Genomic DNA, 16267 nt, shown 5'->3' with positions numbered 1-16267 from the left:
GAAAAGTTGTCATCTACCATTTGAATTAGAACACAAGGCATTCTGGGCTATAAATTTTCTAAACCTTGACCCCAAACTTGCAGGTGAAAACAGGTTGATGCAGTTGAACGAGTTAGATGAGTGGCGAGCCAATGCATATGAAAATTCGCGCCTATACAAGGAAGCGACGAAGCGCCGCCACAACAACCATTTGAAGCAACGAAGGCAATTTGAAGTTGGAGACCTTGTCCTATTATATAACTCGAGGATCAAATTGTTTCCTGAAAAGCTTAAATCACGATGGTCAGGTCCTTTCGTAGTTCAAACTGTGTTTCCATATGGCACAGTAGAGGTAAGTCATCCATCACAAGGCACTTTTAAGGTAAATGGACATCATCTCAAAATATATAGCAGTGAGAATTTCAAAGACAATAAAGAGGAGCTACGGCTCCACGAAGTTACCTAAATATACCCACAAGGTAGAGTCGAGATTAGATTATAAACAAGCGCTTTTCGGGAGGCACCCTGAGCACTAATGGTGTTAACTTCTTTAAATTTTAGTCTTTGACATTTAATTCACTAACTGAGTCACTGAACACAGGATTTTCAGAACCACACGGCCAAGCACACGAGCGTGCCGTAGGCTGTGCACATACTACGAGATGCAACATGGCCATGCGATACAACCTTGTAAAAATAGAGCAAAAACGTTTCCCCAACACGGGATCCGATAAAGTTGCCACAACCGTGTGACATGGCCGTGGGCAATCCTACCAAATTAATACGGGCGAGCGACACAACCGTGCCCACCGACCGTGGTCGAGCCTGTTAAAATAACACGGGTATGTGCCTACGTACACGGGCGTGGGAGAAGCGAACAAAGATTGACATGGCCGTGCAACATGGCCGTGTACACCAATATGCCCAATTTCAAAAACCACGAAACGCACGGGCTGAAATGAAGGCACACGGGCGTGCCCCACGACTGTGTGCCCTAATTTCTCTCTAAACACCTATTACTTATTTTATTTTTATCTCTATATTTTGAAATTACTTTTTATTTCCTTTTGATACTATTTTATCTTGAGTTTTTACAATTTTTATTTTCCGCTATTTCATTATGAGTAATTATGCTCCATTATATTTCCTAAAGAGTTCCTGATTCTATCACAGTTATAAAGAGCTCCAAAGCTCATCATCGCATAGTAACTAAAAACTCCGCTGGCAAAGGTTCTCCACGACTGCCATGTCCTGCTCAACTACGACCATAGCTACCACCAGATATAATATTCTTTTGGCGCAGGACTTATGGACTAATGAACCTCTACCACCACTAGAGTATCCTTCTCCACTCTCATCATTGCCTTGGCTGATTATTCTCCATAACTCCAAATCAAGGAGTTCATTCATCATTCAGGAAGTTTCACTTCTCTCCCTATCTTATGATTATTTATCTATATTTTTCAATATATTTATTTTTGTACATTGAGGGCAATATACATCTTAAGTGTGGGGGGTCTTTTATATCATTATTAGAAATCCCTGAATTTTGTCTTATTCTTACGTGGATCACTCATATCACTTTAGAATGAATTTTAATTAATTTATGATTTTTATTGATATGTCTTGAATTAGAACATAGGCATTTATGCATTGATTTTTTAAACTTTAAGACATTAGGAAATCAAGCATGATAAGTTGATTTTTGAAGAAATATAAACTTTTAGGTTGTTTCCCTAAGTTTAGGTATTATCGTGAGTTGAAATTCACAAGTTTATACATCAAAAAGCCATAATTTTTGTGAGATCTTGAGCTTTTAGAGCATATTTTATTTCTTTCATGCTCACTTTTATTATGAGTACGTCAGTATTGATTTGTTATTCTATAACTTGCTTGATTATGCTTTGATTTGATATGTCAAGATGATAAAGATACTTAGTTTTAACCCACTCACTCCACAAAAGCCTACCTTCATAATTAACCCTTAGTGAACCCCTTTGAGCCTAACAAGCCATTAATTGATTTACCCTAAATATTAAACCATAACTCATTATTGTTGAAATCCCCTAATTTGATCCCTATTTTTGTCGAGATTTGATTTGAACTAATTGCTTAGCTATGTTTTGCTCTTCTATGTATTTGACTTATTCTTAAAATATATATATACTTCAATACATATTAGTAGTAATTCGTCATTTTTAAACTTGAGTGTTAATTCCATATTCTGAGAAGAAGCTCACTTGTATTCAACTGATGATTGGTTATTTTTCTAGCTAGGTGATTTTTCAATTCAATCTCGATTCTAACATTTTCTTTTAGCTTGTGACCACACACCTTAACCAAAGCCACATTACAACCCTCTAAAAGACCTTTTTAATTGATGTATCAACTCAATATATAATGGTGGAGATTTGATTTTTAAGCAAGCCTATGGTAATAACTTTTCATATTGACTAATGAGTGCTTTAATTGATGTCTTTAAACACCTTGAGTGATTTGAGTGAATCTTTAGTGAGGATGTTAAACTCTGTGATATTTTGATCAAAGGTAATCACTTAGATAAGGGGAGACACCTATGTTTTCATGATAAAATACTCAACTTGGAATGTTTGAAACTTTGATGTACTTTTAGTTGAATTTTCAATGTATGAATACTTATGGATTACTTTGAGATATTATTGATAGGGATTATAAATTGAGAAGAATTTATTTTGATTGTGAGTTGAGGATTTTGCTTGAGGACAAGCAAACGCTTAAGTGTGGGGGCATTTGATAAACCGTAATTTATACATGTTTTTATCCCATGCTTAGCACATTTATGGATGGTTTCTCCTTAGATTTGGTGAATTCAATGTTCTTAATTCTTTAATTTCATGTTTTATACTTAAGTGAGCATAAGAGAGTAAAAAGAGCGAGAAATAGACCGAAAATGGAGAAAATTGACCCACATAGGAAATCAACACGGCCTGGACTTCCTCACACGAGCGTGTCCCTTTGGAAGGATCGAAGCAGGACTTACACGGGTAGACTACACACCCGTGCCTATTCAACAACCTTGACCACGGGCTGGTGTATTCGCACACGGGGTGTCACACGGGCGTGTCCCTGCCGAGCCCAAGTATAACCCTATTCAGAAAAGTTCAATTTTGAGGGCTCTTAGGCATTCTAAAGCCTATTTAAACACCTGAGAAGACACTTAGGAAGAGAGACGCAGAGTAGGAAGCAAGGAATTACTCAAGGAAAGTCGATTGATCCATCTCAGAAGCCGGATTCATCATCAAGACTGAAGATCTCCCTTCAAGTTCCTTCAGGAGTTTTGGGTTTTCTTATGTTTTGTTATCTTTATACTTTGAAGATGTTTTCTTCTATAATCATGAACTAAACCCCCTAAATACCTAAGGGGAATGAAACCTAAGACGGATCTTGTTACTATTATCTGAATTGTATGATAAATATTTGACTTGTTATTAATTATGTGTTCTTAATTCTTGTTTTAATATTCCAGGATATTGATTCGAGTTAATGCTCTTATTTAGAGGAGGAGTAGACCCCGTCTAAGAGTAAATTTTTCATAATTAAGCGGAGTTGATTGTACGCCTAGAGATAGGGTGACAAGATTTTTTCGGATTAGGGTGAAACCTAATAAGGGAATCCATAGATCGAGTTAATGCAATTCTAGGGTGTTAATTAGAAAGAGATTTCAATTATTCAACCTAAGGTTAAATGATATTAGTCTCGAGAGAGATAATAATATAACTTATGGATTTCTACGGATCAAGTCAAATGAATAAATCGTCTGATTTAGAGTCAAATAACAAGTGAAGTCTAGGTGGAATTTTCCTTAGGTATTGTCTTAATCAATCAAATTTTCCCAAAAGTATTTTCCTAAATTTTCTTTCTCTGCATTCTTAGTTTAGTAATTAGTTTAGATAACCAAATCTCTTAATTTTTAGGTTAGATAATAAAAAGAAAGTAATTACTAGTACTCTTAGTTCCTTTGGGTTCGACAATCCAGTCTTGCTAAAGCTATACTACTGTTCAATAGGTACACTTGCCTTCATCGTGATAATAGTTAGTTTCAAGAACGATTAATTATAAATATTTAAAACCTATCGCGAATATCATGTATCAAATAGATATACAGTATTCAGTAACAAAGTCCTACCCAACCAGTCTCTCCACACTATCTCTGTCCAACCCTTCACTCCATGTGGGGATTAAATTAACCTACCCATCCCTACACTCCAGGTAGTACCGAATGCGGCACAAAACAATAGTTTGCAGCTAAGCTGCCAGTATATTAGGCTTAAGAGCTTTTTAGTACACTTCCTCTAAATTAAATCAACCCAACCCCATGCAATGCAACATATAATACATGACATGCTAACTCATGATATCAGTACATATAATCAGTAAATGCATGTATACATACTATCATCATAATCAATATATATCCATTAATCAGTCAGTTCACACAATTAGGGATCTAAGTAATGTTTGCTGACCCTACAGTAAGTTCACAGTCGACTTGGGTGACCCGTACAACCTAATCAAGCAATTCAGTGAAAATAGGCTCACACTCCCATGTGGCCTGCCCGTGTGGGCCCACTCGACCCAAATTTGCTTTGGTCGTGTGGATCACACGGTCCAAATTTGCCTTGGCTGTATGGATCACACGGCCTAACCCAAAATCCCACACGTCAGTGTGGTTTACTCGTGTGGACCCACACGCTCGTATGGCCCACATGACCCAATTTATTTTAGCACGTATGTCGCACACGGCCTGCCTAGCTATCACACAATTGTGTCTTGCACGCACGGCCTGGCCTTGTCGATCACACGCCCATGTTAGGGCACACGGGTGACTACATGCCCATGTGGCGTCAACAGTGGGGTGTTTCGGTTTTTCACCGAACCCTTTTTTGTGTTGCGGGTACACACTTGTATCATTTTTGACGTGTAAGCTTTCCTAAGCCTCCAGAACCTAAAAATCAACCAATGTAACACTCAATTAAACACTTGTTTCGTCATTCAATCAAAATCCTATCGAAATCTAACATCGGTAATCTAATGAAACCCTTACCGTCAACAACCGAAATCACAACTCCTAATTCTCTGCAGTATCACCGATCAATTATTGCCTTTCACCTAATCAAAAAGATCCACAACAACCTTCTTTAATAGACTGCACACGAAACCAAAAAGAAAAAGGCAAAACTGATTCTTACCGAACAGCGAAATCACACACTTAAACAACGGGAATGGATGGAAAAAGAAAACGAAAAGAGAATAGATGAGGGGAAAAATATTTCGGTAGTAATGGTGGGGGATGGAGGAGGAAAACAGCAGAGAGAGAAAAAATTTTGAGATGTGAAGTAGTTTTGGAAAAACAAAAATCAAATCCTATCAGATTTTCCCCAACTCCCCACTATTACACAACTTCACTGACTTTCAATCCCAGTCAAACTCATCCATGCCGCATGCCCCATGCAAAAGGAATTACTCCCTCGCTCGCACAAGGATTCAAACACAAGACCTTTAACAATTTAACACTCCACTTAACCACTAGACCAGCAAGCCCATTCTGCTAATTACTTGAAAACTTTTAACTAAAAGCCTACTGACCGGAGATAGGGCTTAATTCATAAAAATATCCAAAATTTTCCCAAGTTATGGCTTGAGCTTGGGACCTCTCATACACACCCAAAACACTTAACCACTGAAGCAGATACACAATTGTGTTACGTATACCCAAAAATTAAAATTAAAATATTAGGGCGTTACACATTCGCTATTTTTTGGTTTTTCGTTACACAACTAATCATTTTTTGATGGCCACACCACAATCGAAATTTCAGTACCTAAATTTGAAAATAAGAATGTGAGAATTGATAGTGATAATCTAAAATTTTGAGTTTCTAACTCAGCTGTAAACACCAGCAACACAATAGTAACACCGCTATTCGACCTTAAACTGCACATTGATCACTTACCCATGAGAAAATAGTAGCCTAAAATGATGCCTAGGTCGATAGAGGGATGTCGTACGCCTCATGTTCTTCTCCTAGCAGAAGTTCAAGGTAAAACAAATTATGATACTTACACCATGCAATCGTTCGGCAAAAAATGGCAGCACAAAAATGCAATACAATGACAAAAGTGAACTAGAAGAGCAAAAAGAAAAGAATTAGAAAAGAAGAAACGTGAAAAAAGGGTTAGAAAACTTGGAATAGCAAGGTGAGAGAGGAGTGGAAAAGTGACGGTAGTTTTGGGGAAGAGAGAAGAGACGTGAGAGGGAGTGGGAGTGGGAGAGATTTTTTGAAAAATTTTGGAAATTTTTAGAAAAGAACTTTAAAACTACCCTAAGAATTCAAATTTTACCCAAAGATCTACCACGCCCATTTACACATGTAAGGATTCAAACACAGGACTAAAGGGTAAGCAGAAGCCTTACCTTTGAACCAACAGGCTCATTCTGTCATCAGTTGAGCGAAAATTAAATATAAGCTATAAGTTCAAAGATAGGGGTTGGGACAAAATTGACAAAAATTCAAGAGAAAGGAACCGAACCCAAAACTTCTCACACATAAGAATAACACTTCACCACTGAACTAGATTAATTCACTTGACAAATTTTAACAATTTAAAAACTAATTTTTTTGGGGTGTTACATTGTTTGATTCTCGAACTGTTTTTAGTGGGTTTAATTTATTCAATTAAGCCTTTGGTAATATGAATAATATTAGAATCCATGACCTAATTGACTGAATTAATATTATACTATTATATATTTGCATGAATTGTTAATAAATATATTTATTGTATTTGTATTTGTGAATGTTCATATAACATGCCCTATGATACCGTTAAATTGGATCCCTGAAAAACATATGTTTTGGCTACTATATCAATTAGTTGAAAGCATAATTATTGTTGTTGTATTTGATTTGTTACAAATATGTTATTCATTTCCATTCTAATCCTTTATAAGCATGTCATATTTTTATTACATTGGATGAGGCGCTTTGAAAGGAAGAAGTTCTGGCAGATTTTTAATATGCAATTCTGGTGGTTCATCCACATATTATCTAGCAGCTATTATCTACAATTTTGTTGTGTATTCAAAACCATTTGGTAGCTTATTAACCTGCAACACTGGTGGTTTGCCCATCCATTATCTTGCAGCTTTAATCTACAATTTTGTTGTGTATTCAAAACCATTTGGTAGCTTATTAACCTGCAACACTGGTGGTTTGCCCATCCATTATCTTGCAGCTTTAATCTGCAATTATGTTGTGTATTCACAACCATCTAACAACGTATTAACCTGCAACTTTATGGTTTACCCACAACCTGGTGTGTAGGGATGGACAAGTTCTGGGGAACTCTTATGTTGTATAGCAGCGGGGTAGGATCTTACTTGTTAAACGAATCTATATGCATCTGTAAAGCATGTGCTTGAAATTATGAAGTCTTCGTTATAATATGATATATGTGTAGTTGTTTATACATTGTTAAATTGTTCTGCTATTTCGACATACTGAATTTGCTAATGTGAATTATGATATGTGTTGAGAATCTATATGCTATAGGTTGCATTGGTTTTCTTGTGATGGAACTCACATTGAGCTTCATGGCTTACTCCCTCTTATTTTCCATCTTTTCAGATAACCCACCAGGTTAGGGCACGGGCACGATATCCAGAGGGACTCGGCTTGATCTATGAAAATATTTTAGATTTATTATTCGACCCTTTTTTTCATTATTCAGAAATTGTATTATTTCATTTCGAACAGTGGCATGGGACTTAGGGTTTATATATTTTTTATATTGCATGACATTTAATTAAGTTCTAGGATATTTATTTATTAAGTAGTTAGGCATGAACCCCTGAAAACATTAGTAATTATAATTTTCCATTGCTATACTTTAATTATAACTTTGAAGCGTAATTAATCAAAATTTAACTAATTTTTCTACAAAATTGAACAAATGCTTTAAAATAACCGTTTTCAAAACTCCGTTAGCTTTCTGGGTCATTTCAGTAGCTAATGTAATCTTCTGAATTCAAGTCTAACGTCTAAGCCTAATTGAAAAAGTTACAAAGTTAATAATATTTATTTTTAAATCCTTCAATATTTTTTTTACATCAATAATAATGTATCACTTAGTTACTAACTAATAATACATTAGACCTATAAATCAATTATACATCAAATATTAATATCTAAAAATAAGGAGGCGCTCACTAGCAGAATAAATAAAAGTAGTACGTCTACCACCACGAATATTGAAAAGGAACATAGAATTAACATTGAAATTTTAGTACTCAATAAATCCATATAAATAATACTCAAAACTTTTTTTTTTCAATGCAGAAAAAAAAAATACTTAAATCTCTGTAATATATAATTATAAATCAGAGTCAACATCCATTTCTATTAATATATAATTAATTTGAGTAGTTATAAGGTTTACTTTTTGGACCACGCGGCTATATTATATAGTATAGCTTATTGATATTTAACCAATAAATATTGGATTAATATTTATATACTATGGGTGTATAGATTTTAAGCACTATCAATAATAATAAAATAACGTATCATAAAATTAATGTAAAATAAAAAATATTGAAAGATTTAAAATAAGAATTATTAATTTTATTAAACATAAATAAATATTAAATTATTTTATTTTTATTTTCAGATTTTAAGTTATGAGTTTTTTATTTTAGATTTTAGGTTTTGGATTATGAATTTGGGGTTTTGGGTGTCGAATTTTGAATTTGATTTTTTTGTAATGATTATAATTAATATTTATTTTTAAATAAAGTTATTTAATAAGTGTTAAAAGTAATATGTTTTAACTTCGTACTTACCATTTTTGGGTGATTATTCGATGTTAATTATGAATTTTATACTCCTAATCATTTAAATTCATAGTTTAATACCTAATAGAGAACTTGGGAGCAAAAGGAGAGAAAAACGAGCGAAAATCGGAGTGTCGAAGCAAGCTACAGGAGCCACACAAACTGAACCATTCCACATCGCTAGACCACACAGATGTGTGACCTATACGAGCGTCTGGTAGGTCGTGTCGAATTCACGGGATTACGCACTAAACAGTGGAAAATCACGATTTTTAGGTTTTTTTGGGGATATTCTAAGACATATATATGAAAAAAATAAGAAGATAGAAGAGAGCCGTCATAGAATATTTAAGAAAACAACTCAAAAAACACCATTGAAGCTGACTCTGAAGCATATTTCCGTCAAGATTGAAAATTTCCAGTTGATTTCTAGTTGATTTCTTAGAAAGTTATCATGAGTCTCTTTATTCTCTTTATTTCTTTTGGTTATAATGTCTCTTGAATGTTTTTATTTTCAAGCATGAACTAATTTTCTAAATACTTAGAGGAGATGGATCATATGATGGATCATGTCGTTTGATTTTTATTTTACACAATATATATTTAGATTCTTGTTCTCAATTATGTGTGCTTAATTATTGGTTTAATATTTTTAAATTATTGATCCATGTTTGATGTGCTTAAATCGGTGGTTGAATAGACCCTGTTTAATAATAGATCTTGCATACTTGACTAGAGTTGTATGCATTCCTAGAAATAGAACGATATAAATCTACAGGATTGGAGTCAAATCTAATAGGGGAATCCATAGCGCGAGTTAATGTGATAATAGGGGTTTTAATTAGAAAGAAATTTTATTTAATCAACCTAGAGTCTGTTGCTATTATGCTCAAAAGAAATAGTACCATAATTTAGGGATTTATATGGATCAATGTGTTAAGTAAAGAAATTGCGTAATCTGGATTGGTAGTGACAGAGGATAATTTAGGTAGATTCTTTCCTGGGTATTGTTTCGCTTCTTGGTTTTTACTCCATTATTTTTGTGTTTTGTTCTTTGTCGTATTCGTTAGTTAATTAATTAGTTAATTTTAGTTTTTAATCAATCACTTGAATTATTTGATTAAATAATAGAAATACGGTAATTACTAGTACTTTTAGTCTTGGTGGGAATGATATCTTTGCTCACTATAGCTATACTATTAATTGATAGGTGCACTTGCCTTACTCAAATTTTTAGTTAGTTTCGTAACACATCAAATTTTTGGCACCGTTGCTGGGGACTAGAATATTAGGAAAATTTTACTTTTAATAATTTAGCCATTTTTTATTTTTATTTTAATATTTCTGTTTTTAATTTAATTGTTACATTCTAATTTTTCTTTTGTTTGATTTTTACAGGTTCTTTTGGTTTATAACTAGAGGCATTTCGTTGGAACCATTAGTTTTTTATAGTGAGTTCGAAAAAAATACTCGTACAAATCGGGGAGAGGTTAGAGAAGCAAGACAAAGTCAACAGATTTTAATAGACGTTCAAGAGCAAAAAGACATTACTGTGGATATGATAATAATCTTGATAATCAGCAAGTTCCTGTACATCATGCTCCTTGGAATATGTATGATTATGCTAAGCCCACTATGATTGGGACATATTGGAGGTTGAAAACGAGCGAGAATGGCACCAAGGAAAATGGTATCACGATATCCATACCTTGGAATCGCGATACCTCAAACAATATTGAAGAACGGAGTCACCTTTCAGTGATATCGTGCTATCCTCTTTGGGTATTGCATCCTCTTTGGGTATCGCGATATCTACCCTTCAAAAAAAACCCCAAGGCTCGACACTGGCTGAGATGTCGCAATATCCTTTTCTAGGTATCACAACATCGACATCGTCAATGGGACAAATTTGGACAAAAAGGGTAGTCTTTGTCCACTTGGTCCACCAATCACCCAAGACCCGTGTAGTGGCATTTTTGGCAATGAAAATTCATGGGAAGACAACCTAAAATAGCCAAAATTGGCTGAAGAAGAGAGAGACAGACATTAGCTTTGTTTTAGGTTTAGTTTTCTTTTAGGTTTCTACACTTTTTCTAGGGTTTTTCATTTTCTCTTCTTCTTCATTAGTTTAGAATTTATTTTTCTAATAGTCTGCTACCCCAGCACGCAACTGTCTGTCCTTTGGCAAGCTTTTAGGTTTTTTTGTATCGTCTTTCATTAGCGGCAGCCACTTTCACAATCATCTCCAAGCCTTTAGGAAAAAGTCTCCACGATACTGGTTATTTACCTGCATCTATGGAAACATATTTTGCAGGATTAACCCTCAACGAAGCTGAAAAAGTAGTTTTGCAAATACAAGTAGATCCGAATATAGATAAGGAAGAGGGAGCTTTCAGATTAGTGGAGTGTTTCTTAACAGCTAGTGTTATTCATTTTCCAACAATGAGAAGCACTATGACTAACTTATGGCATCCTGTTAGGGGTGTTCAAATTAGAGATTTGGAGGAAAAAAGGTATTTATTTCAATTTTTTCATGTTATAGATTTAGAAAGGATTTTAAAAGGGTCACCATGGACTTTTAATAATCATCTATTGATTCTGTATAAGTTGCAATGGGGGGAAGATCCATTAAAGGATTCTTTGATTTCAACACCCTTCTGGGTACAAGTTCATGATGTTCCCATAGGGTTTTACTCTGAAAATTTGGCTATGCAACTGGGGAATTTTATGGGGAGCTTTCTGGAATATGATGGCTCAACTTTAGGAAAAGAAAATAGGAATTTTATGAGAATTTGAGTCCAAATAGATATTCGATGTCCTCTTAAAAGGAAGAACAAGTCATGTTTCTTAGTATTTGCTCTTATGTTAAGTTTAAGTATGAAAGATTGTCCCTATTTTGTTTCTATTGTGGTCGTCTAGGTCATAGTGATTCTTTTTGTAAAGCTAAGATGGCAGTAGGGGTAGAAATTACTGATATGGGTTGTAACTTATCTTTACGAGCTAAATCAAGAAGAGCACAAGCAACGAATAGTGTCTGGTTAAGGGAGGATGGTGGAGTAATGGGTGGTATCTATACAAGTGGTCAATTCCAAGGAAATAGTGGGTGGGGAGCAGATAAAAAGAGAGGGTGTTTAAAAGATATTGATCCTATTTTGGGTTTTAACTTGGAAGGAACATGGCCCACGTCACAACAAGAGGGTGAAAATTCATTATCTGGTCAAATCCAGAATGCAATGGATCATGATCTGGAAGATGATATGGTAATAGGTGAAGAAAGAAAAAAGAGGGCTAGAGGGGATATTGAAGAAAGCAGCAACGTGATCCTTAGAAATAGGAGGTTGTCAGAAATTAATTACTTTTCATCGGCAGCTGCTATGAGGCAAGCCGACCCGGTGCAATGAAAATCATAAGTTGGAACGTCTATAGTTTGGGGAATCCACGGGCAGTTCGTAGACTTCAGCATCTGCTGAGGTCATGATATCCCCAAGTGGTCTTCTTTATGGAGACAAATATCAATAGAAATCAGATGGAAAAAGTTAGACGAAGTTGTGGTTTTCACTACAGTATTGATGTGGATACGATTGGTTCGAGAGGAGGATTATGTTTAGCATGGAGAGGGGATGTTAATGTCACGCTTCAAAGATTTTCAATCCGTCATATTGATGTTTTAATTGAGGGTTCAAGTGATAGGAAGAAGTAGAGATTTACAGGGTTTTATGGTTCTCCTTATTCACATGATAGGGATGACTCATGGAATTTGTTACGGCATTTACGAAATCCTGGAGAGTTTCCATGGCTTGTTTGTGGGGATTTTAACAAAATTCTGTATGGTTTCAAAAATAAAAGAGGATTACCTCGAGAGGAAAGAAGGATGGAAGCTTTTTGAAAGGTGTTAGAAAATTATAGTTTGGTGGATGTGGGCTACTCGGGAAATTGGTTCACTTGGGAGAGAGGTAACTTGCCAGAAACGGATATTCAAGAAAGACTTGATAGAGGAGTAGCCACTGAAGAGTGAATCTCTTTATTCCCAGACTCTTTAATTCAACACCTCCCTCATTCTTTTTCAGACCATTGTCCTTTACTTATTACTACAGAACATGAAGTGAGAAGGCAACTTAATAAAAACATTAAGTTTGAAGTGTGGCGGACCTTGTAGGAAGCGTTTATAGAGGAAGTTCGTGCTATTTGAGAGAATTGCACAGGGGATTTATTGAGTAAGCTAGAAAATATGAGAAGAGGTTTAGAGAGATGGGCTGGAAAATTTTGTCGAAGCAGAAAAATAAAAAAAGATGTTTTGAATTCAAAATTGACAAGGCTGCTGGAGTATGAAAGAAGTAATGAAAATATGGCAGAACTTATAGATACAAAGATTCAATTGAATTTTGGAATAGAGAATGATGAATGTTACTGGGAACAGAGAGCTCGAATAAACTGGTTGAAATTTGGAGATAGAAGTACAACATTTATTCATAAGCAAGCAACGCAAAGGAGGAGGAGAAATTTTATCCATAAAATGCAATTTGAAGATGGCAAAGAAACGGATGAGGACAATAAAATGGAAGGAATTGCCAGATCATAATTCCAGAAGCTATTTTCAGAGGGAAGCCAGGATAATTATGATCTAATCTTATCAAGAATTGATTGCTGCATTAGTGAAGATGACAATTGTCGATTAAAAGAAAGATAAACTAAGGAGGAGCTAGGAGAAACTTTAACGGAGTTGGGTCCTACTAAAGCACCAGGAGATGACGGTTTTCCGGAGTTATTCTATCAAAAATGTTGGTCTATCATTGGAGAGGAGGTTTTAGATTTTTTCCTTCAAAGACTGAATGAAGGTATGGAAATGAGTTCGATCAATAAAACAAATATTGTGTTGATAAACAGTAATTTATACATATTTTTATCCCATGCTTAGCACATTTATGGATGATTTCTCCTTAGATTTGGTGAATTTGATGCTCCTAATCCTTTAGTTTCATGTTTTATAATTAGGTGAGCATAGGAGAGTAAAAAGAGCGAGAAACGGGCCGAAAACGGAGAAAATAGACCAACATGGGAAATGAACATGGCCTGGACTTCCTCACATGGGTAATCCATATGGCCATGTCCATTTGGTAGAATCAAAGCACGACTTCCACGGGTAGACCACACGTCTGTGCCTATTTAACAGCTTTGACCACGGTCTGAACCAATTGCACACGAGCGTGTCCCTGTCGAGCCCAAGTATAGTCCTATTTGGAAAAGGCCACTTTTGAGGGCTCTTAGGCATTCTAAAAGCTATAAAAACACCTGAGGAGGCACTTAGAAGTAGGACACGGAGTAGGAGGCAGGAATTACTTAAGGAAAGCCAATTGATAGAAGATGGATTCATCATCAAGGCTGAAGATCTCCCTTCAATTTCCTTCAGGACTTTTAGGTTTTCTTTATGTTTTGTTATCTTATTCTTTCATAATTATGAACTAAACCCCCTAAATACCTTAAAGGAATGAATCCGAAGATGGATCATGTTATTATTATCTGAATTGTATGATAAATATTTGACTTGTTCTTAATTATGTATTCTTAATTCTTGTTTTAATATTCCAGGATATTTATTCAAGTTAATGCGCTTATTCAAAGGAGCAAAAGTCCTTGTCTAAGAGTAAATTTGTCGTAATTAAGCGGAGTTGATTGCAGCCTAGAGATAAGGCGACAAGATTTTGCTGGATTAGGGTGAAACCTAATAAAGGAGTCCATAGATCGAGTTAATGCAAGACTAGGGTGTTAATTAGAAAAAGATTTCAATTAATCAACCTAGGGTTAGACGTTATTAGTCTCGAGAGAGATAATAATATAAATTAGGGATTTCTACGGATCAAGTCAAATGAATAAATCGTCTGATTCAAAGTCAAATAACAAGTGAAGTCTAGGTGGATTTTTCCTTGGGTATTGTCTTAATCAATCGAGTTTTCCCAAAAGCTTTTCCCCAATTTTCTCTTTGTGCACCCTTATTTTAGTTAATTAGTTTAGATAAACAAATACCTTAATTTTTAGGCTAGATAATAAAAAGAAAGTAATTACTAGTACTCTTGGTTCTTTTGGGTTCGACAATCCGGTCTTGCTAAAGCTATACTACTGTTTGATAGGTACACCTGCCTTCATTGTGATAATAGTTAGTTTCAAGAACGATTAATTATAAATTTTTAAAACGTGTCGCGAATATCACGTATCAAGTTTTTGGCACCGTTGCCAGGGAACTTAAGATATTAGGAACACTCAATTTTTATTACTTTAGCAATTTTACTTTTATTGCAATTTATTTTTTTTTAGTTTAGTTTAGTTCCACTTTTCTAACTTTTCTTTTATTTTCTGACAGGTTTTTCTAGTTTATGACCAGAAGAAACTCGTCAGGACCATTACTTTTTGATAGTGAGATCGATCGCACAGCTCGTAGAAATTGAAGAGAAAAAAGGCGAAGCTTAAGATACACAGAGGAAGAGCAAGAGGATGATATTCAAACCACAACAGAGGAGATGGCTGAGAATCAGGAAAATCCGCTACCTCCTACGATTGCTGCTGATCCAGTAAATCAGAATCATGCTCTACGCACTATGTATGATTATACTGAACCGAATTTAACAGGAACTGAGTCAAGTATAGTTAGGCCTGCTATTGCTCCAAATAATTTTGAACTGAAACCTAACACAATTCAAATGATACAGAAATTTGTTCAGTTTGATGGTTTGCAGGATGAGGATCTAAACAATCACTTGGCGAATTTTCTGGAGTTTTGCGACATATTTAAAATCAATGGCGTTTCTGACGACGCCATACGCCTTCGGTTGTTTCCTTTTTCACTGAGGAATAAAGCTAAACAGTGGTTGAACTCGTTACCACGAGGGTCAATCACTGACCCTCGTGGTAACAAATGATCGAAAAGTTTTTACTAAAATATTTTCCGCTGGCTAAAACGGCTAAATTAAGGAATGATATCTCTTCTTTTGTGCATATGGATCTAGAAACACTCTACGATGCATGGGAGAATACAAGGATCTGTTGAGAAGGTGCCCTCACCATGGGTTACCACTCTGGCTATAGGTTCAAACTTTTCACAATAGCCTGAATCCTTCAACTAGACAGATGGTTGACAGAGCCGCTGGTGGGGCTATCAATAATAAGACACCTGAGGATGCTTATGAATTTATAAAAGAGATGTCACTGAATAATTATCAGTGGCAAGTCATGAGGACAAAGCCAATGAAAGCAGTCGGCGTTTTTAACGTTGATTCGGTCACCATGCTCTCTAATCAGGTAGAACTTTTGAATAGAAAAATTGACGGTTTTCTTGGCTCTTCACAGGTTCACACAGTAATGCAATGCAATGCAAGTGAAGGAGGGACGAGCAATTCAGAATACCCACCTTATGACCACATCATG

At 35.3% G+C, this 16267-nt stretch overlaps 1 non-coding gene across 1 annotated transcript; it reads right to left on the bottom strand.

The window, feature by feature from the left end:
• Nucleotides 1-15806: 15806 nt before the first annotated feature.
• Nucleotides 15807-15912, bottom strand: LOC121209245 (small nucleolar RNA R71). Its single transcript, XR_005904362.1, has one exon. It is a non-coding gene; the product is annotated as a small nucleolar RNA R71 (small nucleolar RNA).
• Between the last annotated feature and the right edge of the window lie 355 nt (nt 15913-16267).

This window comes from Gossypium hirsutum, chromosome A10 (genome assembly GCF_007990345.1).
Source record: "Gossypium hirsutum isolate 1008001.06 chromosome A10, Gossypium_hirsutum_v2.1, whole genome shotgun sequence".
NCBI lineage: Eukaryota > Viridiplantae > Streptophyta > Magnoliopsida > Malvales > Malvaceae > Gossypium > Gossypium hirsutum.
Note: the sequence above shows the minus strand (reverse complement) of the source record. Positions and strands in the feature narration are given on the sequence as shown.